General features: G+C 35.5%; 1 protein-coding gene and 1 long non-coding RNA gene across 4 annotated transcripts in view; both read left to right on the plus strand.

The window, feature by feature from the left end:
* LOC121727361 overlaps window positions 1-24,604 on the plus strand; it is an 89,988-nt gene that overhangs the window by 35,446 nt on the left and 29,938 nt on the right. The gene's annotated exons all lie outside the window — the stretch shown is intronic.
* LOC121727373 lies at window positions 1,172-24,598 on the plus strand. Its single transcript, XR_006035657.1, has 3 exons — window positions 1,172-1,396; window positions 16,886-16,889; window positions 24,588-24,598. It is a non-coding gene; the product is annotated as an uncharacterized LOC121727373 (long non-coding RNA).

A 24,604-nucleotide genomic window follows, 5' to 3' on the forward strand; every position in this document is an offset into this window, starting at 1 on the left:
CAGGTGATCAGCCTGCACTGTCCTAACCAAACTTGGAAATAACATGTTCCCAACGCGGGAATCGAACCCACGACCTCCGAGTCAAGAGCCGTGCTCTTGACTCGGAGGCGTAAAAACTCCTGATATATAGACACACAGACACACTCTTTCGTATAAATTATGCTCAAATAATGAAGGACCAAAGAATATTTAAATAACAGTAGAATATTTGCGACTCTACTTCTCTACGGTCGCTTTTAAACCAATTCCATTCACATTTCTGTAACCTGTTGTAATGTTATTTGCTACTACCGGCATGCCTTCTGTGTGATACTGGTTGACCGTTGATGGCGAATCATTAAAATAATAGTCCTCCATCCGTTGAGCAGACGTGCAAAAATGCGGCCTTGCGCTTATTTTTTGTTCTGTAGGCTCTATTATAAAGATACCCATTACTCAATGTTAACCATTTACCATACATTACTTGTGTGTTATGCGGATCTACAAAGAACGTCCTGGAAATTCTGAAATAAAGATCCCTATATGACAATTTTAGTTTAGTTTAAGTTGGTTAGATCAATTCTGGCTTAGTTGATTACTCAATTTTCATCAAAATTTTCTAAACTTGTAACATATTATTGCTTTAAAAATTTCGAGCACAAAACAGAATTTTAAGGTTTAAAATACTGACCATTATAAATAATAGAGTTCCGCTACCAAATAATGAAGTAAGTATTGTTAGAAACTTTACAACCCATTGATATAAAGAAATCAGGAACGCACGTTTTTTGTATAGACCGCAGCGTCGGTAAATCATAAGATAAACCCCGCACCACTTCACAATATGGTTCGTGAGTTTTTCAATTATTTGTAATTGACCATAATGGTCTCTGGTACTCTGTGGTTTCGTGCCGAATACCCGGATTTATGTTATGAGTTATGACCAATGACCCAATTTATTAACTAATTCAATTATGCATTTATCACGTTACCCGCTCAACGTGTATTTTATTAATAATATCTGTTATTAAAGAGTAATTTTATATGCCATTCGAGATTTAATTATTATTATGATAACGGTTAAAATTAATTGCATTTGTAATAATTTTATTACTAGTAAAATAATTGTATGTATTTTGTTTCAGGTAAGTATTCCTGCTACATCAACTATCAAGCCAGATTGGTAATGTAATCTTAGGCCGTGTTCACACCAAACCGACTGTGAGCCGCCGAATGTGAGCGAACGTTACGCAGTTTATTGTATTTCTATACATATTCACACCTAACCGACAATACGCCATTACGCTAGGCGTAGGCGCGGACATTCGATACCGTATATTTTTACGTTCACACTGGGGCTCACAGTGAGCCTGCTCACATTCGGCGGCGTATGGTCAGTTTGGTCTAAACACGCGCTGTTTATGTTTAATTTCACCATAAATGCCTACAGCTAAATTATTAGATTTATAATTTTGGTATTTGCAAATGAATTCAAGAGAATATAGTATAGATACCTAGCGAGTTAATATAAGGGGTTTTCCAATAAGGACTTGACAGCTTTTTTTCAACATAAAATTAAAACTATTTGAGATATTATATTACAAGGTTTAATATAATGAGTGATACCCGCGTAAAATAAAATAAAATAAAAATTGTTTTATTTCTGAATAAATTTGAATCAAATATTTTCAGAACGTTGAACTACATGTTGCCTACCACCGGTTCGGGAACTAACCCGGCGAGAAGAACCGGCGTAAGAAACTCGCACGGGGCCACTTTTTAGTAAAAAAGTGGAAAATTTTTCTTTTAAAAAAAATAAAATTTACAATGTAAATAACTTAATCTATACAATATGAATACACAATTGTAAGTCAGATATAATAAATGTAGAAGCAGCCTTGCAAGCAGCCATCCTACTCCCAAGATGTGCTATCGTTTAGGAAATCGTTGACCGTATAGTAGGCTTTGGCACACAAACGTTCTTTAATTACTTTTTTAAATTTATTGATTGATAGATTTTGAACGTTTTCCGGGATTTTATTGTAAAAGCATATACATTGACCTTTAAAAGATTTACTTATTTTGCTAAGTCTGATCACTGGTATTTCCAGCTTGTGCCTATTTCTAGTGTTTCTACCGTGACTATCACTTTTAGTTTTAAATTTAATTAAATTCTTTCTACAATACACTACAATACACTTATTACAATACATTATCCAAAATGTATTGAGAAGCAACAGTTAGAATACCAATTTCTTTAAACTTTTCTGTCAAAGATTCAAAAGCTGACATTTTATAAATTGAGCGTATAGCTCGCTTCTGCAGCACAAAAATTGTATTGATGTCGGCAGCGTTTCCCCATAAAAGGATACCATAAGACATTCTACTGTGAAAATAACTAAAATAAACTAGTCTTGCCGTGTCTTCATCAGAAATTTCTTTAATTTTTCTGACCTAAGAAATCATTATTTGAGATATTTAAAAAAAAATTGTATCAGGTTAAAGTACACTAATTAAAACATTTTTAAATGGAACTCGACTTCGCTCATATGGCCACCGCAGGCACGTTTGCAGCGGTGATTCGTTGAACCCAATTTTCTATGGCTCAGCTACACATTTCGGGAATTTCGCGTTAAAAAATATCCAACGACTTGACGCAGCCCCAAACAATAAAATCAAGAGACGTTAAATAGCACGAAAGAGGCGGTTAATCGACTGGTCCATTTTTTGAGATAACAGTAGTACGCTCATCAAACCTGCTCTTCAATAAATCGATAGTAACGTGAGCTGTACGTTGTGGCGCCGTTCTATTGAAACATCATGCTGCCCAAGTCCATATCTTTCAATCTGGGCCAAAATTAAAAAATAACCCACAATCATAGCCAATCGGCGTGTAATTACGATCGAAAATCGGAGTTAACGCTCTTAAAGTAACGGCCACCAACTCCGAATTTCTGATGTAATTTTTTAACATTGGCACACGTTGTTCCATCGTGTACTTCACCATGATAAAAATGTTATGTCCACTGAATAAACTGACAGTAACAGTTCGATGTTTAGTTCAAGAAAGCGTCCACAAACTAAATTCAAAATTGACAAATCCCTATTGGAAACCCTTTACATGTAGGCGCTGTAGGTATATCAAAATGCATTCAATTTTCCAACGAAAGTGAATTTCGCATTAATTCTCTCGCAAATTAAATTACATAATTTAAAATGACAGCATGCCAAGCTTCCTTCTTGATGAATGTTTCCAACATGGCGTCCTCTTCAGCACAAATTCGTTTTAATTAAGTTGTATCTGACCCTTCATAATTGCTGGGCGAAATTGCACCGCCATGCTAAGAAAATGCCTTTATCCTCTCGCGTCTACAGCCAATAAAAGTCTACTTAAAAAGATTTACTCCCGTTTTCACTTCAACATCAAACCCCTTAATGAAAATACGTTCTTGCTACTTGAAGTATCAATTAAATCGTTAAAGGGACAAGAGCCTTGTTTCATTTTGCCTCCGATTATAAGTTTATTCAATAAAATTTTAAAAATATGTTTAGATTATACTGTAGCAACTTTTTAAAACGGGCAAAAGGCCCACCACACATTCCCACCACTGCAACTCCTGTGCGCAAGGATCAACAGTGGCAACCGACCACGAAAACCCTTTGATATGATCTCAGGGTTGCCAGAGGGACAAGCTAAATCTGTCTTGGGACCCGCAACGAAATTAATCAGAAGGTAGGAGGAGTAGGTATATCTCCTACTGTAGCAACTGCAAAGAAACTTCGGCATCGAAAGCACCTTTCTATTAAAAACTAATCTAAGATTAATTTGATCTCGCTTAGAGTTTTTATCGTAGACCGACAGTGCAAGTAATACCGTCTTATCTGGCGCATCGCTTAGTCACGACCAGCGGCGGACTGAAAGGAGTCTGCGGTCTGTGCATGCCTCGTAAACATTTCCTGTCTATAGCTATAATTCAATTTAAATTCTTTATGCTGCTCGAAAATATCCTTAGTATAAAGAGGATCCTTTATCAGATCGATATCTTATGAATTGCCTTTTTCTCACTTTTAATGGTTATGATGGTAAAGATACATTATTTCATTACCCATATCTTGATATTGATATACAAGACAAAGTTTCATAACAAGGTAACTTAATCTTAAGACAAAGAACATCACCTACAAATCATCTAAATCTAATTCCCGAAAAGATTACCACCGATTGGTTTGAACCAGTAGTAATGTTTCCCTTTGATACGTTCCCTCTCGATATCAAAACCTTCATCAGCGGAAGCTCACTTAGGTTTCAGCCTCATTGCGGCGAAAGTGGTGATTATGTCAATAATTTCCTGCCGTTGGTTTCCGTATTTATTACTGTCTTTAATCACATCTATTTTAAATTGCACTCAATTTACAGCAAGTTACGTTCCTAATCATTAGTGGTCACTCTCACTTTAATGCCCCGTTTAACCTTTCGATATATTCAGTTTGAAATTGTTCCGATTTGCATATCCTGCGAAACTGCTTTAAGTTGAAAGGTGCTCATAAAGAAATGCAGTAAATAGCAAAGAAGACAATATTTGAGAATATTGCAAAGGTTAGCTTTGATAAGGATTGCAGATGTCTCTGTCTTCAGCCATTTATATTCACAAAAAGCCCCATAACCTGATCAAACAGCCAGAGACCACAGACTATATTATTTTCAAGTACGTTTCAAGCACATTGAAGTGCGTTCAAAAATCGAACGGATGCACAAATTGATTTGACGTTAATTATCTTGCGGTTATTGGATAAATCTCGTGAATATTATGCAGGAATCAGGATACAATGACCTCTCACTCGTCTTTTTGGCGTGCTCAAGTTAGAGACATTAAACAAGCTGGCAAGCGTGTAGCCAAGTCTAGACTGATCTGAGCATCCCGTCATAGCGCAGACAGTTAATAAATATTTTACAACTCACACGAACCGACTCTTAAGCTGCATTGGATATTGGACAGCAGCATTCTGGTATGATATTGCCTTCATAATTTAGTAAACCTTAACTCAAAACCGATTGGAATGAAATTATTCTGGATTGTTCAAAGGAAGTAGGTATATCTTAATAAAATTTAGACATTGTAAATATACCAATATCTTAAAAGAATAGATAATGCTAAGAATTTTGGGAAGCTGGACCAGCTTTTTAAAGACTAATTATTAAAGATGAATTAACATAATGTAATTTGTTTAAATATCCTTACGGCTTACATGTCCGTTTCCTATTTAGGAGTTCCACCCAATCATAAAATTCTTGTAACGTATCTGTCGTCAACTTCAGCTGCAGGCAAGTGTGCCGGTGTATATGGTCAGTGGGGCTAAAATAGTCACATTTAGCAATTTCTCTCATTCAATTCAGCAAATGAATTGTCAAAACTGTCAAACTGACAAATGTCAAATCTTATCTTATATCTTTAAACGAGCAATTCTTGTATATATATATATATATCTTAATATATATATTTCTTGTGTGCGTGTGTATGTGACTGAACTCCTCCTAAACGACTGGACCAATTTTGATGAAATTTTTTGTGTGTGTTCGTGGAGATTCGAGAATGGTTTAGATTTACAGTTTGGTCTACTGTAAAATGTTTTTTCAATTAATTTCTTATTTATAAGGAGTTGTTGATTTTGGAATGTTTTACATTAGATCCGGCGGACGGCGCTATCATCGCATTCAATATTATTCTATTTCAATTTTAGTTTGTCCTGACAGATGGTGCTACGATTAATTTGAAAAAAAATTTGTTATTCAAATCATGTGCTGATTAAAATATTAAATAAATAACACATAGGCTACAATTTTAACCGACTTTCAAAATGGGGGAGGTGTTATGTTCGTTTTCTTATATTCAACGATTACTCCGCCGTTTGTTAACCGATTTTCAAAATTTTTATTTTGGTATATAGGGTATCATCCCAATTTGGTATTATATTCAGAAAAGTGGTGATCTGATGAAGGATCCATAAGTAATCGAGGGAACTCCTCAAAACTTATAGGGAAACATATGGTGACTTCGGTTTCGTGAGAAGTATTCTAAGCATATGCTACCAACAAGTAAGATTTTGCACCGAGATATACCTGGTATACCGTGGTTCGGAAGGTGCTGAGAGAATTCCTGATTCTTTATAGATACAAGTTTGGGAGTTTCGGCGTTGTTTTAAGAACAGAAAGCATATGCTATTGTGAAAATTACATTCATCATCATCATCATCACTACCATATTATACCATGCATCGTCCCATGGTTATGACTTATGAGCCTATAATGACCCTGTTATTGGTACTTTTCATAGTCTTTTAGATCGAGACTCGAGTTTGTCAAGCGATAATTAAAAAAAATCTATATCTACCTAATATTATAAACCTGAAGAGTATGTTTGCTTGAACGCGTCAATCTCAGAAACTACAGGTCCGATTTAAAAACTTATCTCAGTGTTAGATAGATCATTTATCGAGTAAGACTCATCATTTATCGAGAAGGTTATATTATATTATTACTCTAAGACTAATACGACAGAAGAAACTCAGGAAAATGTGGGAAAAACGGGGGATATATTTTTTATGGGAAAATGTACCTACGGATTCTGTAAAATTTCTAATTTACGCGGGCGAAGCCGCGCGGGACATCTAGTATATATATATATATATATATATATATATATATATATATATATATATATATATATATATATATATATATATATATATATATATATATATATATATATATATATATATATATATATATATATATATATATATATATAATTGGAATCTCGGAATCGGCTCCAACGATTTTCATGAAATTTAGTATATAGGGGATTTCGGGGGCGATAAATCGATCTAGCTAGGAATCATTTTCACAAAATGTCTTTTTATTCGTGTTCTATCGATAATCGATAAACTGAAAAATATGACTCTTCCTGACATCTATTGGCAAATAATAATACTATTTTGTTGGCAACTAATTGTTTTAACGACCAGCAGATGGCGTTATTAAGTAACACGAAGTCAATGAGTGTTTGCTATACCGAGCAAAGCTCGGTCATCCAGGTTCTTAGTACTAATTACTAGACATGAATTGCAAGCAGACTTACATTTTGCGAATTAAAAAAAATGAATCATACTATGATACATTATATTATGATTCTCCAAAGCGACCATTTTAGCCCCGCTGTATGTACAATGGCTGGGCGAGTAAATTAAACACAGATTACTGTATAACTGAACACTACAGCTACTCTGGCGGCTGCTGATGAAGAAGTGATCGTCACTGTAGTCCACCACCACTTCAACCATCCCCACTCCTACCTAGTAGGCGTGTCCATCTTTATTTATCAATACACTACATATCTTACTTCAGTAATTTGTAACCGTCGTATTATGTACGGTATTCTTGCTTCTGCTCATAGCACATTAATTAAAATTAATGCTCTCAATGTCATCCAACGTAAACAGTAGTACTGTCGTGAGTTCTGTTAGTTAATTAGCCTAGTTTCAATTGCTGTTTCTGTAATATAATAACATTTTAATAACAAACGACATCCCTAATTCTATCATGCCATCTCTAATTAAAAAAAAAACATTACATAGAGTTTGGTAATTTGTATGGCTAAAAATAGTAGATTTTTGATCAAAATTCAAATGGAACCTGATGACGTGGTAATGCAACACGAGCTAGACAAGAATTCATGTCGAAGTACGTGTAACATAGAGTATGTGCGGTACGTGTAAGATATAGATCGACGGCATTTTTGGAGTTCACTTGTCGCATACAAAGAGAGCATAGCTTTTTTTAACGCTACTATACATCATAAAGTACCTATTTACTGCGCTATCGTGATCATAAAAGGATGCCGCAGCTCAGCAACTGAACAGTCATAATACAGTGTAAGAGCTGGCGCGCACTACGACTTTTTATCGCGCGATTATTTTACCGACCGACCGAATAGGCTATAGGTTGTCTAGCGACCCATGCTGCCGCTGCTTTTCAATGGCGTAGAACAAAATGAAACCTAATAGCGTATGTCGTAAAGTGACATTTTAATTGAATTTTTGTAGGTCGGTAAAATAATCGCGCGGCAAAAAGTCGTAGTGCGCGCCAGCTCTTAGAGGAAACCTTCAATAACATCTCACCACATCTCACGCGTGTATGGGCAGGAAGCGGCTTCCGTGATTATGAGGTCACGTATTGTTAGTACAGCCCCAATACCGAACGTTTGTTTATAGATCAATCAAACGCTGATTTTATATACTGGATTTATACATCCTAAAATGCGTTTGTTCCTAAAATGAGTTTGTTTTGCAAAAGCTAAATTCATTCACATCGACATTATTTTATACCATGCTCCTTGGCCGTATGGTAAGCTTTACCGAATATCCAAACTGTTGGAACTAAAATCTAGAAAGAATAAACTGTTGGCTACGCTCCTGCCAGTTAGCAGATTTCTTTGAAGTTCTTCGGTCGTCAATTTTGCTGAAAAGTTATTTCTCGTGTGCCTCCTCCTCCTACCTCATCTCGTCTTAATTGTGTTATGATTTATTAAAAACGTAAACACGATCGTTACCCAATTACCTTAAACTTCAAAGGCAAAAGAAGGTAGTACACACAACCTTCAATAAATCCCCCATCACGAGGCGCTGAGCACAGCTTTTCATTACTGCCTAATATCATACCTTTGAAATTGGATACAAAATTGACGAAACGCGTCCTCGCACCCTATTAAATCGGCACATTTTGAGTCGTGACACTGCGGGGTTCGCGGATATGTTTGCAAAGGTTTGTTAATTATCCTGTGCCAAGTTTGATATCAGTAATAAAAGTAGTAACTAGTAGTTACTTGATTGGGAAACTATTTCTTGTATCGCTTTATTCTTCATTCACTTTATCCATATTTTTTGCTTAATCTGGAATTAAGTTTAACCATCACCTAAAAACGTGTATAAGAACATATTTTGGAAACTTTACATATCCCCTTTTTCTGCACCAAGTATATATTTATTATTATTATACTAGATTCTTAAATATTTACATCTTAAAATATTCTTGTTTCAATGTCTTCATTTACAATACATTCCACCGCCTCTAAGTAAATACTAAACCTACAGGATCTTCGTGCCGTAATGTATCTCACGCCGCAACTTATTACGCTACCAACTTCCGTAATCCTCCCAATTCCGCCTCCTGAAATAATATTAATTAGTAGCACCGCATTCTCGAGGCCAACTCCTAAGAAATGTTGTATAACAACTTCCCTGAGCTTTGCATATATGAAATAGTAATTAGATAGCCTTAAAGTTGTACAATGCCCGGCTGTGAATGTTTAAGTATTCTTGTGGATGTTGTTAATGAGGTAAACTTTAAGTAAATGAGCCTTTTTGTAGCAGTTCTATTATTTTAATATTAAAAAGTTCTTTCAACTTTCAGGTTTAATTAATATTTCTTCGTGTATAAGTGCAACTTTTAATTCTTCAGGTTTTAAGTTTCTGCATGAGATAATATATTATTTAATATATGCGCGTTACACCTATACTCCAGAATCCATTGTGACCTGTGATTGTGACATTATATCCACCCATATAGAACTTTCTTAAAATTTTGGTCTGAATCTAGCTTCTCGTCTTGTATCTAGAAGTGGGCGTTATCAAAGTTAGCTGTTTCCTCACTAAGTACTTTGTACTTGTAGTTTGTAACTACCTTAAACAAGTAGGCCAGGAATCTAAACAGTTTCTCTTGAATGAGTAAAACTTGTGTTAGGTGCGCCTTACAAGCCTTGAACGTGACTTTTAGTAACCGTAAACGAATTTGCAATACAAAATAGCACCAAAATTCAAGTTAACTTCTACTTTAAGAGCAGTTTCTGTCTAAACATTGTGAAGAATCTTTTTCTCTTTATGTTGTAAAAGGGTGTTTTTTCTCAACTGTGCTTTTCTTCTTCCTAATTAAAAAGACCATATGTCCTGGTTAGTGACGCCTCGTCTAACTGTATAGATAAATGAAACACAACTTGAATACAAGTGCAGTGTAATGTACAATTAAAACATTCCGTTATCTATAACGAACAGGAAGAGTTTAATAAGTAGGTGGTGACTGATCTAAATTCTTGACACTAGAGCCTACAGTGTCGGCAAATCTAATAACAAAGCCGTATACTTAATTAAGTCGTTAAGTCTTTTAATTAAATCGGATCTCGGAAAAGGAAATTAACATAAAATTATAAAATGCCAGGTGGGGCGTCTTAATACGGTAATCTTTAATTATCTTAAAAAGTAAAAGGTCGCGTCGTTTTTCTACAGCAGATGTTTAAACGGTAGCATTCCGAGAATTCACAATAAAACTATTTTAATATTTATGTGCCTTTGTTTTATTGTTAACGAGGGATTCTTTATGTTCTTTATCGTCGTTACGGAAATAGTTTTCGTAACCGAATACCTTGAAAGCGGCTCCACAAAAATGTTCCAGTATTCTTTGCTAATAAAATGTATATCTCAACCAGTAATTACGTAGTACGTACCAACCAAAAATGTAAAAAATACGTTGTACTAAAGAAAAGATGAAAGTAAACTAAAGCCTTCATTAGCTTGATTACAGTTAGCCTTCTGAAGATGCCACCTTGTGAACAAAGTTTTAGCCTTTTTCTTTGTTTTACGTTTTTAATATTAATTGTTGCCTCAAGCCCAGATTATCCCGTGAGCGTAAATGACAATACTTCTCGCAAAGATTTTGTGTGCGTGTTGAATGTTGATAGACTTTTATAAGACCTCGTATTTCAGAGCAATCTTAAGTAATCTGTAGATAAATATACAAATTGGACTGTCATGTAAAAATCCAAGAGTCATCCAACTAAATTTTATGATGATGAAACAAAACGAAGTCGAGCTTGCCAAGACCGTAGCATTAACCCCGTCAACAGTTTATTAATCTAAGTTATAGGTCCATTGTGAACCCATCAGCGTCGGCGTTCCACGCTCTCATTGAAGTATATTTAGTTGCCAGCCGTCGCAAATCACTATCAATACCTCGCTTTTTCAATTGACTAATATGTCAGTGATTGAAATGGGTGATTCTAATATTTTATGCAACATTATTGCAGCTTCGTCCCTTCTTCGATCCAGCTTGCGTTGCCAATCAAACACCAATAAAAATTGTCTTATACGACAAACAAACCTTTTAAACATATTTAGCATATTACAAAGAAGAATTTTAGTTTGATAGGACTAAATCCGTCCTATTTACTGAATTCAACAGAAAACATTTGAGCTTTGTTAAGACTTAACAATTATTATAATAAGGTGATTAAAAAAATAGATCTATTAATATAACACAGAATAATTAATCAAAAAGACCTCTATAAAAAAGGGATTCTAATTTCGCCAACAAAGGAGAGTGATTTAAGCTTCCAAAATTTGTACATAGATTATTTCAAGCATACAATATAATTTGCAAATAGCTTATATGAAATATATTAATGGTTATAAAATTACGCGACAAAAACCATTTTTTCGCTTACGCCCTTTCCATTTCTTGTTTTCTATGAGAGGCCGGCCCGGCGTCTCATAGAAAACAAGCGATCTAAAACATACCCAAAACGATTTTTTACTTTAACGCGGTGTCACCTTAATATTTTCCCTTCCTTCTGCTTGTTTATTGACAAGCAATTACTGCTGGATATCAAACCTAGAGTCTAACACTCTATGCTGTTTCTCCCTACTCCAGTCTAGTAGTTCAGCCGTTTGTAAGCGAAATAGTTCTCATCATAAATACTAGATAATCTGAAACAAGTATAATATATCGGAACATTTTGGATGGTAGCGATAGGCGAACTTGTTCCTTTGTCATGCACACTGAACGCCTTACAGAACAATGCGAAAATTTATGGTTCCGAACCCCATGGACAAGTTTAACTACCTACGTAACTATCTAAGGCTTTAGAGACAACGTCTCATGATATATCTGACTGAAACTTCTACTGATCGACTTCGTAAGCACTGCTAACATGTCTTTTACATTGAATTGTTATTCGTTCTTTACTTAGGGAAACACTTTTTGTTATTTTAAATAGGTTCGTAGAAATGTTTTCTAAATCAAAAGACAATATTATTATCTAGTAATAAATGTTATTTCTAAGTTTTCTAAGAAATGTTATTTCTATTTTAATTAATACGTACCTCCTCCATTCACATTTAAACGTTTCTTTCCTTGGCCAAGAAACAGCTGCTTATCTCAAGCATTTACAATTGTTTTAAAATTAGCAATGTTTAACGGTTCTTATTATCTGGGACAGTTGGGCAGTAGACCAAAAACAAATGCGAACCAACTATTGCTTATATTAAAAGTGTACATGCTAACGCTGAATTCAAAGTTGATTAAACTATTAAGTCGCAATATCAAATTATTTATTTATAACAACTCCACATTAGGAATGAAACTATCAGATCTATGGGTTGAGTTATGACAGTAGTTATATTATCTGCTAATAGTTACATAATAATAAATACATCAAATGCCAAACTTGTACCATGTTGCCAGAAATGTTATCGTTATGCGAAATCAGGTTTCCTTATGTCAGAACCCAACCTTGCCGGGCAACATATTGTCTGTGTGGCCTTGATACAGTCACGATGGTCTTAGGCACGATATACTTGTTTAACAGGGAATTACGAACCATTTATGGTGATAGAACATTTCAAATTAAGAGTTACTTGGAATAGCGATAAACATGAATGGATACCTTACTACCGCTCTCAGAGATGAAAATTAACTACTTAACTTAACATCTCAAACTCTCCAATAAATTGAAGTTTAATTATCCCCCGACAAAAACGAGGGGTGTTATAAGTTTGACGTGTCTGTCTGTCTGTTTGTCTGTCTGTGTGTGTATCTGTCCGTGGCATCGTAGCATCCAAACGGGTGAACCGATTTTGATCTAGTTTTTTTTTTTGTTTGAAAGCTGACATGATCGAGAGTGTTCCTAGCTATAGTTCATTATCATCAGCCTGCTCAGTGCTGGAAAATCACGGTTTATCTGGTTCGTGAAAGGCCGTTAGCAACTTGCAGTCGTTTGATGAGTTTTATATTTATTTTGCATTCTGGTTCGTATACAACAACATACATACACATTAATGGAAAGATGACCTGGTGCTGCAGCATGGCCTTCAGCATGGCCATGCCTGGACCTGGTAATCAATAGGATACCCAACTCCTCAGCAACTTATAGAGCAGAGGTATCGTGTTTGGGCTCATTTTAATTGGAACAATCAATCAGACGTAGATATACAGCAAATATTTGCATGCTACTGCTGCAGCATCACCTGTATTCTATAAGAGCCGCATGAACCCAAAGTGGAGGTTCCAAGTTTGGGCTCGTATTGACGGGCTCATCCAAGAGGACATTCATAGACGGTATTCTTTGCATATTATTCTGCACCATAACCAACAAAAGTTTAAAAAGCATGAAATAAAATTAAATTAAGAAATTTAAAAAAACCCCCGCCAAAAAACTAAAAAGTAATGAAATAATATTTACTGACTTAAGTTTAAATAATTTCTAAGTGTAAAGTAATATTTAAGTCCATAAATTGTTGTCAAGGTGTGTCGGCGGACCGCTAATGTTTGATTTCACAATTTATCATTATAGTTTAAGGGTCAGTTCACAGCGAACCGAATCGAGACAATCAGCGACTTGGCGATACAAAAGCAAAAGTCGCTGTTGTCGTAGTTTACTTGGCGGTCCCCCGACACACCGTGACAACAATTATGGACTAAAATATTACTTTACACTTAGGAATTATTTAAACTTAAGTCAGTAAATATTATTTCATTACTTTTTAGTTTTTTGGCGGGGGTTTTTTTAAATTTCTTAATTTAATTTTATTTCATGCTTTTTAAACTTTTGTTGGTTATGGTGCAGAATAATATGCAAAGAATACCGTCTATGAATGTCCTCTTGGATGAGCCCGTCAATACGAGCCCAAACTTGGAACCTCCACTTTGGGTTCATGCGGCTCTTATAGAATACAGGTGATGCTTCTTAATTTAATTTTATTAATACGGGGCTATCATAACTGATTTTTTTCAGCTACTTCAGCTATCATAACTTAATAAGAAATTAATTTAGTTGGTTTTACTTGTTATGATGACTCTCAATATACAAGGTGTAACAAAAATAAGTGATAAGACTTTAGGGTGTATATGTGTTCCTTATAGAGAGTTCATTGTGAAAGTAGCAGCGCTGAAAGACCAAAATTTTTTTACACTTTTGTATGGAGAAACTCGTGACGCTCGAGCGCTTGTGCCCATACAAAAGTGAAAAAAGAAATTGGTCTTTCAGCGCTGCTACTTTCACAGTGAATTCTCTATAAGGAACACATACACACCCTTAAGTATTATCACTTATTTTTGTTACACCCTGTATAATTATTAGAAGTCTTAGAACTTTTACTAATAAATATATAATACTTCACTACATCAGAATCAGAAAAAACCTGTGGCCCACTGGTGATCCTCCCATTGTATTATCATTTCTCTCCATGATGGTATATTCATAATAATAGTTTTGCTGAATAGCTAAATTATTCCAGTTAGTTCTCCTCATATTATGCCCATTGTTCACACATGTGTTCGGTTACTACGTGTTCCGTTACCATACTCTCTTAACCCGGTGAAGCGAATAACCGCCTTGGCCGGCAGAACGAAGAATTTTCCATACATTTTAGATATATTTTGTTCTCAGACAGGATTTGCAGCTACTGTATACCTGTATATTTATCGGCATTACAGTTTTATGGAAACTGACAAAATATTCGAACCAAATTCACCAACTTTTTCCACCCTTCAGGAAAGAATTTTAAAAATGAATGTAACAACTTTATAGAGATTACATCCCTAACAACATTCAATATTCCTCAACGTACTTCGGCTAATAAGCAGAGATAACTGGAAATGAAAATGATCCCTACAAGGCACTCAGCTTCGAGGGGGGCCAATATCAGGAAAACAAGCTTATTAAGTGTGCGAGGGTATCTGTAGGAGTCTCAATCATATTCCATAGTCTGTAGTCAGAGGATCTTAGCTTTCATCGCCCGTTTGACTTAACCAGTACTTAGACTTTGCCAATCATAGTACAGGGATAACCAATAACCATCCAGGGAACCGTAAAACTAAATTATTCTCGCCATAACAGTATTTAATGCGAAAGTAAAAACAGGTTTATACGCACACTTTATGGGTTTCCATATCATATGTCTCTTAATAGCTACTTCATAAAGATATCTTGTTATTGAGGATATTAAAGCTAAGTGTGGAGATGTAGGTACTATTAACGACTTAATATTTATGAAAGTTGCTTAAAATTAAAACATCCTTTTTAATTTCCCGCAACGTGAAGACGTTAAATATATGCATGAAAATAAATTGAATCAAGACATCGATTAATACATCTTTTAAACTCGTTCTGGATTGATGTAAATATGCGTAGCTTAAATTAAGTTTCGGTGGGCTGTCAGATAAAGAAGACTGATAATCTTCGACTTTTATCTTGACACGAGTCAGTTATTATGGAATCGCTATAATAGTAGAGAATCTTAAAAGTAGTTAGCCTAAGAACAAAGTCATCGCTGCTACATAAAATTTAATCTTTTCTCAGTAATAGCACGATAGTCTGTATCAAAAATGTTGAAGAAAAAAATGCACTCTTCGAATTTAAATTTAGATGTAGAGAAAGTGGACATTTCCTTTGCGACAAACAAAACTTGCACATTCAAATTGAAGGTCGTGATTCACCTCCCGCAAACATACAGACAAGTGTTAATGACTTAAGATTCTTCTATACCAGTTTACCTGCAGGAGGTACAAGGTTTTCCAATTTGCGATGGTGTACGGACGACTTGATGGATGCTACAGGAACTCTCTGTATTTACGATAGCGCTATATCTTTTAGAATTAGAATAATGTTCACCGTTCTGTTTACGGCGAATGATTTAATGTGTTTGTTTAGTTCTAACGCGACTGAGTGGATTAGAAACGATTGCAATAAAAGCGGTTCGGTTGCTCATATCGTTAAATTCGTGTGTGATGATTTGAAACTTCCTAAGCGTTTGATACCGCTGTTATATTATAGAACAGGGGTTCCCAATATTTTTCAGCTTGCAGTTACACGTCACAATTTTTTGTACGGCGCCCTAATTTACCTAGCTATTAGAAAAATTTATAAAAATAAACACCTCTCATGATCATAAAATTTATGTTATGCAGGTAAATAATAATAAACAAATATTTAATCACCTTCCTGCTTCACCTAATTAATAATATATACATATATATATATATATATATATATATATTTTATATTTGTGGTTTTGGATAATGATGGAGGATCGGCTCACGCGCGGCGCCCCTCTTGTTTTTCCACGGCGCCCTGGTGGTACCCCTGATATAGAAGGTTCCTCGAAAACAATATTACAATCTATCTATATTTTATTTAAAGCCCTTAAAAGCCTTTTAAGAGCAACTTACGTAATCGTTACGAAATATTTTAACAACGTTAACAAGCAAACTTTATGGAATCTCAATCTCCAATTGAAGCAAATGATCAAGCTTGTAAATTGAACTGTTACGAAACTTGCACGGAGGGGTTAAATGTTAGCGCCTCACCTTTACGACGCATCCGATAAGCTGATTAGGAAACAATTAAAATGTCTTGCTAACCTATACAAATACCCTTATCTCTTCGAATACAATTGGTAAAGGTGTGTTTTGGTTGCTTGTATTTTGTTTGGCTGTTGTGTTTTGAAATTAATTGTGGAATCTTAAAAGTAGTTTCCAGCCTTTTTTATTGAAATACTGTTAAATCGTCATGGCTTTTGTCAGTTGTGTAATATTATCGGTGTAATCTCATAACTTTACTTTGTTTGACTAGCGAGTATAATACGGTAGTTGGTATTCGGTATTCGGTAACTCTTAAAAAAGTATTCCTCAAACAATACATTTTCCATTCTCTATATGTCACCCGAAAATTCCAACGGCATTTCATTACAGTTTTCATTACTCCTACATTCGGCGCGTTGAGCTCTTGAGAGGATTGTCCCAGTTACGTAATGCATTTAATTTCCTGCACAAACAATTATCTCCTTGACTTTTGACCGCTTTCTCCGCACTACGGGAACAATTGCTCAACTTCGTGCATCATCTCGGATTCACTAATTGTTCTCTTTAGTGCTTCCGTATTTAAATTATCAGACTTCCTCTTCATTCAAAGTATTTAAATATTTAATTATATATAATTTTTTTGGTGATTTTGTGTGTTGTCGTTTTAAAAACGTATTTAGAAAAGTGAAAATTTTGCCAAATAGACAGGTCCTCCTTTCTCGGACATCGGTTAAAAATGAAAATATTTGACGAGTCATAACTCATACCAAGTTAGTCAATCAAGTGGAGGTAGTGTGCTTGTATGCTCTATAATTGGTAACCTTCAAAATTGTACCATCGACAATGGTTGGCCGTTGGCTGTATTAAAATTCCTCAGTACCGACATTGTTTTTATGTTAAGTGAATGGGTACGCCATCTGGCACTGAACGGGTTCACGTGACCTATAAAATGGTAAAAGGCAAAAAACGACCTCACCTCTGATTCCTTGTTACATAAGTACACGAATTGTTATACTTAGTGAACTCAAACCTTTAGGAATAAGAAGTATAGGAATCATTTATTTGCAGAACCGTTACCATAGGTGTTACAATAATTTTTTCGTGGACTTAGAACCTCAATAGACTTCTAACCAAACAGGCATTATTAGGTCAGCCATCTTAAGTCCATGCTTTAGGTTCAAGGTTAAAATCAAAACGTCTAGCTGCGGCTGCTGCAAGACTAGCAACATCTTAAAGCAGGATTCCTAATTACTCGCTCAAAGTATTCAAACTTATTTGGCTGGACCGTGTACTGTGGAGTGGACCAAACTGAAAACGGAATTCGTAATTACCCGCTCTACGTGGTCCAAAACTCATTTGGCCTGCATATTCCGAAACTCATTAGGCCCGATGCAGATATTTGCATCTCGTGACGTTATTAATTCCGTAAATGAATGAGGAGCTGCCGGCGCTGCCTGCTGCGATATAAATCGTTCAACGTTAGTTCCCACATATTTTATTTAGCGTGATGACTTAGCAGCTCTTGGACTCGTTAATCCGAGTTCGCTTCACTGTTTTATTTGAATTCGCCCGCTCCTATTCTTTTATTTTCGAATTTTCTTCTGTGCTTTTAAAGAGATTGCTTGACTTTGATTTCAATTTTTATCTGCCATCCCAACTTTAGCATACTTAATATTAGCGATCAGCACTAATTATGTACCTCAAATGTCATTAAAGTTAATTAAAGCTCATTTCCATAATTATTACGATTGACCAAAACCGTAAAATAAACGCATTTATCGCTCTAAATAACAAAATGTAAATATTTTAAAACATTCTCACGCATTTTGAACATCCGCACGATTTAATCGAGTCAAGAAATGCAAGGAACTCGGAGGGTGCTGCCTGGATTTAATAATCCAAAAGCGATTTGCCCAGGTGAAGTGTCTAAAAGGGTAAAAATAGGTTACAGTCTCCAGGGTTTTAAAATCAATTTCACGATCGAGGTGCCGGTATTTGCTCGGGTCCTTTGTGACTTTGTGAGTCCAAGCAGAACAATAAAGCTTCTATCGACATACTCTTGACACGGAAAAGCTTTTTTGCTATTCGCGATAAGGAATAGGAAAGAACGATAACCGAAGATCGGTTACACTCCGAACGTAAAAGCATTCCTTTTTGACATGAACCGACATAAATGCGAACAGTTTTCCATCTATTTTATTAGGAACGATCCTAACCCAATGTTTGCTTACCAAATCTTGATGTTACCCGAGGCTCGATTCCAAACTTTAATACTTTTGCGGAATATACGACTTGAGTATTTTTATCGGGACATAATCTAAATCAGCATAATTAGCTAATATATTATAGAGAACTGCCCCGAGCAAAATAAAATGAACGCCCTATATCGCTATCTATCACGCGAGACCACCCAATCTGCTTAAGTGACCAAAGAAAATGGCAGAAAGCTCGACATCAGATTTACTCGATAATTTAAAAAATACTCTTTAATTAAATGTACGGTAAACGCATTTTAAAATATATGCCATGCCATAACAGGTAGCCCTTATAGCTTTAGAACCAATATTAACACAATTTTCTCTTTCGAGAAAGGGTCAAACATTTCTGTTGCGTCGCGAACAGCTCCCAGCTAAATTGGTACAAGCTTAATTGCTCGACTTGAGGTCGAGAGTCTTGCATCTGGGCCGTAAAAGTTAGCTAATTATTTCAACCTTCACACCGTTTTGTGTGGCGTTGTGTAGCTTCACGCATTGAGTGCTGCGCTCCAAATAATAAAGATTCTCAGATTGCGCGGTCTCTGTGAATTCTTTATTGAGCTCTCACTACAAACGGACCACACAAGAAACATGAGGCCCTGAGCTAGTCGTGAGCTATAAGTCACCTAGTACGATAGTCAATAAAGATCTGATCTAACTCACTTTCTATATAGACGTAAATTCTCATCGCTGTAGGCTTTACTCTGATTGCCGGCAGAAGCACAAGTTCTATGGAAAGTAATAAATCGATCATTGACTTTCAACTTAAAATGCTACTTCACGGAAGTGTTATGTATTGATTTATATTTTAATGTGATCAATGACTATTATGGGTTTTGTTTATTGCAATAATACATTGGTCGTAATTAACTTGTGTAAGTCGATTAAATTTCCTTTTGTCCTAAACGGTTCCTGACTCCTGTACGAGGTCCTTTAACAGCCTCTGTAATAACCTATAGTAACAATCAGCATAATTTACTTAATTTATCTTTTCATTATTCTCTGTCGGTCCACTTTGAAGTGTGAATAGCTGGCGACCGTAAAATGCCGGAAACGTCCACGTCTCGGCGTACTCGGGGCGTCGGATTGACAGCTCTGGCGAGTCTATCGCGACTTCACTAGGAATGCTATTGCCTTGCCTAGGGATGCCAAAATACCAAACCTATTGGCTGCAAAAATTAACCAATTTATATTTTGTCTGTAAAGGCTGGACAGTGGACACCCTGCTATCGAAGAATAGAATAAAGTACAAAATTCTTTAGTTAAGCGTTAAGTCTCTCAACCTATATTAAAGGTTCGTCATCACGGGTACTCTGATAAGACGGAGGATTTTCATATCAAATTAAGCATCTTTGAAATCCCTTCATTGAATCCAAAAGTCTAACTCCAGCTTTGTTCGCATGCCTGGCAACCCTAGGCGTGTCATTGCTTTAGTTCGTTTAGTGTTATTTTACCTGCAACAGGGCCTTTACACCAATGATTTAAGGGTCATTCTCACAGAAATATTGTTTGTTTAGCTTTTTGTCTAATGAACGCTTTCAAGAGTATTTTTATTGTACTTACTAATTTTGGTTTAAAAATGATTGATTGAAATTGTTTTAAATTGCTTTTACTGTACAATAGTCTTTCTACTTCTGCTCGAGTAAATTGTTGTCGTTTCTCATCGACTATTGTTAAGTTAAATTAAATCGCTGAATATTTAAAACGAGTTGTTTCAAGTTTAGTAATTTCATCAGAATCTCGATGTAGATAACCGAGGAAACTTGCAAAAAGTGGATCACGTACTTTCGTGATTTATCCATCATAACATCTAAGCTGTCGTAAAAACTTGGCCAATCCGACGTTACTGGCCAGTCGTGGTAATTCTCCGCTTTGTTCTTTATTGCGATCACGGAATTCTGATGGAAATAGGCGGCGTTTAAATTATTGTGTTCCTCTAGGTCTAACGTATTCCGCCATTTGTTATTGTAATTATTGTCTTTCTCTTTGTTCAACTTTTCCGTAACTCAATAAAGTAAGTGTTTTGGCGAATACATCCATCTTTTGCTCTGCTTTGCACAAACACCATTATTGTCAGAAAATTGTTATAACTTATATCTAATTCCACAAACTCTACACAATAATATATTATATTTGTTTTTAACAGTGCAAAGAAGAATGAAGTATTTTGTAACGTTTACATGTTCAAGCCTCTCGTTTCACGAATTAAAATGTTCTGCATCTTAATTGTTATTCGTTACCACGGCAGAATTGTAAAATATATCTTCATTTTGGCTATCTTAATTAAAAATCTTGTAATAAAAAGTGAAAACAGTTACATATAAATAAGGTACGATACTGTTATCTTATCATAGACGTCGTTATATTTTAATGAAGGTAACCCTAGGCAGAGTCCCGTTAAACAGAACCTTAGGAAACAAGATCTTCTTTCTGCTTACTTTCCATAGTTATCTTTACTTGGAATACTGCTTGCGATATTTTGTTACTAGTAATCTGAATTAATTTTAACGTGGCAGAGCCATGCTTCGGCACGAATGGGCCGGCTCGACCGGAGAAATACCACGTTCTCACAGAAAACCAGCGTGAAACAGCGCTTGCGCTGTGTTTCGCCGAGTGAGTAAGTTTACCGGAGGCCCAATCCCCTACCCTATTCCCTTCCCTACCCTCCCCTATTCCCTTCCCTTCCCATCACTACCCTCCCCTATTACCCTAAAGGCCGGCAACGCACATGCAGCTCTTCTCATGCTGCGAGTGTCCATGGGCGACGGAAGTTGCTTTCCATCAGGTGACCCGTTTGCTCGTTTGCCCCCTTATTTCATAAAAAAAATTTAAGGGATCCAAATGTTTGTGTTTGTCTATCTTTCTAAGAAACTTTTCATGATGAATCATGAATAATTAAACGCTTAGATTTTTATCGATTTTAATATAATTTAGTATGGAGTTCCTGGAGAATACATAGGAGGTAGCCAACATCTTGTAACAAAAAAATAATTACAAACTACTATTTTTTTCTTTTGTCAAAACTACCAATATCCCTAACAGTGGTTTCAAGAGTTCAGACTGAAGTGGACGTGGTGTGGAAACTGTCATAACTTAGATCTGTCCCGTTTCTGTCTCCCAACTGGGAGCTCCGTGTGCCATACAAGTCCCTCATTCCTGCCCGTTTTGGCGAGACGGCCTGTGATCTACGTGGAACAGTTAAGAATGCTAACAACAGTTACGGGAACACATCCTAGACTTTTTTCTACGGGCCGTTGAACTAAAAGACCTAAGCTGGTCGCAGTTGGTCGTTTGCTTCCGTAAGAGTTAATTCTCATAGGTACAATTTTTGCATAATATAACGTTTCTTGATTTTTGTGATCCTTTTTATTTATACCTTTATATACTTACCTTACCTTATATACCTTTTCATGACTTTACTAGATGTTCTTGGCGACTTCGCTGTATAATATAGCAGGAACATTCCCATGGCAACAATAAGCTATGTCCTTCCTTAATGTGCACTATAGACACTATAAGCTTTGTCCACACTGTGCCTTTTTCTGTTCGTCAAGGGCATGCGTTATAGCGCAGTCAACAGCGAACCTGAGGCATGCCTGCGACGCATGCCCTCTGACCGTATCCAAAAAACAAAAATGACAATGTTAGCGTTGCGTTTGTTGACGCATTCAATTATTGAATGCGCCAAAACGAAAGTTGAATGAAAAGATGACGAAAATTGAAGACGAAAACGCATAGTGTGGACATAGCTATAGACATCTTTAGATAATACTAGCTGACCCGACGAACTTCGTACCGCCTGACAGTCAATGAATGTCGTGTTACTTTTTAGCTGAACTAATTTAGGCTTTGATGAACGTAAAACAATGATACAAAATAATATATTTATATAGATAGAAACAAAAAAGTATTTTATTATGATGAATGATGATGAAAACATACATACAGAATGAGAATAAAAATAAAAATAAATAAAAAATAATAATTAAGTACTTCAAACTCATTTTAGAAAAAAATGATTGAAAACTATGTTGTGCAGCTTGGGAAAAAAAATTAAACTCGGATTAATTCATTAATAGGATTTTCATTCAAGCACTTTGTGGTAAACGACATTCTTTGTTTTTTGGTCAGGCGCAAGAACAAATAAAGCGGATGGTTTGCCGACACGTGAGCATGCCACGTACAATTGGCCATGAGAAAAACATGCATTTTCTAGATTGAGGCAACAAATAGTCAAGGATTAGCCCTGTGATTTGTTGATCGTCATGGCGAAGGCGTGAATAAATCTTAGGTATTATTACAATAGAATAAATCTTAGGTATTATTTTCGGGAATTAAAAATTAAATAATTAATAAATAACTTTCGAAAATGAATGTCTAAAACAAACAAATATTTACAAAAAATAAATTTCTGAACGCACACGTGATGTCTTCAGAAAAAAATAAAGTTGTGACTTAAAGGTCTTAGCAACCAGGCTATAAGCTCCAAAAAAAAATAGTTGTTACACTATTTGAGATTGGACAACAAATGTTTGACATGTAATAAACAAATCAGCATCTATTGAAATGATTAAGTATTCATTACACATATCGAGTTTTCATTGTTTTTAAGATGTATTCTGCTATTCGGGACGGAAACAAATCCAACAAATCAAAAACCATGGCAATCGGTCCAGCCGTTCTCGAGTTATAAGTGTTGTAACAAACACGACTTTCTTTTATATATATATAATAAAATAATAAAGATGTCTGAACCAAATTTAATCAAGTCGGTGACTGTAGCCTAGAAGTTAGAACCCTTATGCAGACAAGGACGTATGTTTTGATATTTTCAGCAAAATATTTTTAATGTTGTCTTGTACATTTATGTGATCATCAATACAAAACTGTCCATTCTCATCTTGAGTAAATCGACGTATATTTTCCCACGCATCAGAGTTGATAAATACAATAAGTGTCAAAGGGATAAACTTTCTTCAAGTAATCACTTGACCACGTTGAAGACATCGTAAGTTCTCTAACAGACATTTTGGTGTTTCGCCAAACGACAATCGAAGTTTTTTAAAGAAAACACTGTAAAATTATGATGTGCTAAACTTGCTGCTAGAATTGAATTTGAATTTGGAATTGGCAATAACATTTTGAATTTAGAATTGGTGCATCTGTGTTTAGAGTTTTCTTGCTATTCCACCTCAAACTTTTCAATTTTCAGTTTTAACGTTAACATAATATTATATGTTCTGATAAAACCTAGGTACCTACCTACTATTAAAAGGATACATTTATTTACCCGACTATTATACAGGTTGTTTGTATATAATAGTTTGGAAAACTCTGCAGCCTGGCTTGATGAATTTTAGCTTGTCGTGTTCGTGTTTACTAATAAGTTTGACGAGAGTGACAATGAAAATTCAGTACTAGGGTTTTTTACAGTTTTTATTCATTTTTATTTGAAACAGGTAACCCTAAAACGAACAATCACGAATCCACCAATTAGACAAAACAGTGGGAAGTCCGGTGGAATGGCTATCAGACCGTAACCTAACGTGAATGGGTTAACAACCTTTACTGTGTGCCATATGAAAGTATATAATAAACGTACGTTTGAACACCATGGTCGATACACTGTGTGCTTTTCGACCTTACTATAGTAGAGATAAGGTGCAGAGGTGACAACAGCTAAGTG

Source organism: Aricia agestis, chromosome 5 (assembly GCF_905147365.1).
Source record: "Aricia agestis chromosome 5, ilAriAges1.1, whole genome shotgun sequence".
NCBI classification, from domain to species: domain Eukaryota; kingdom Metazoa; phylum Arthropoda; class Insecta; order Lepidoptera; family Lycaenidae; genus Aricia; species Aricia agestis.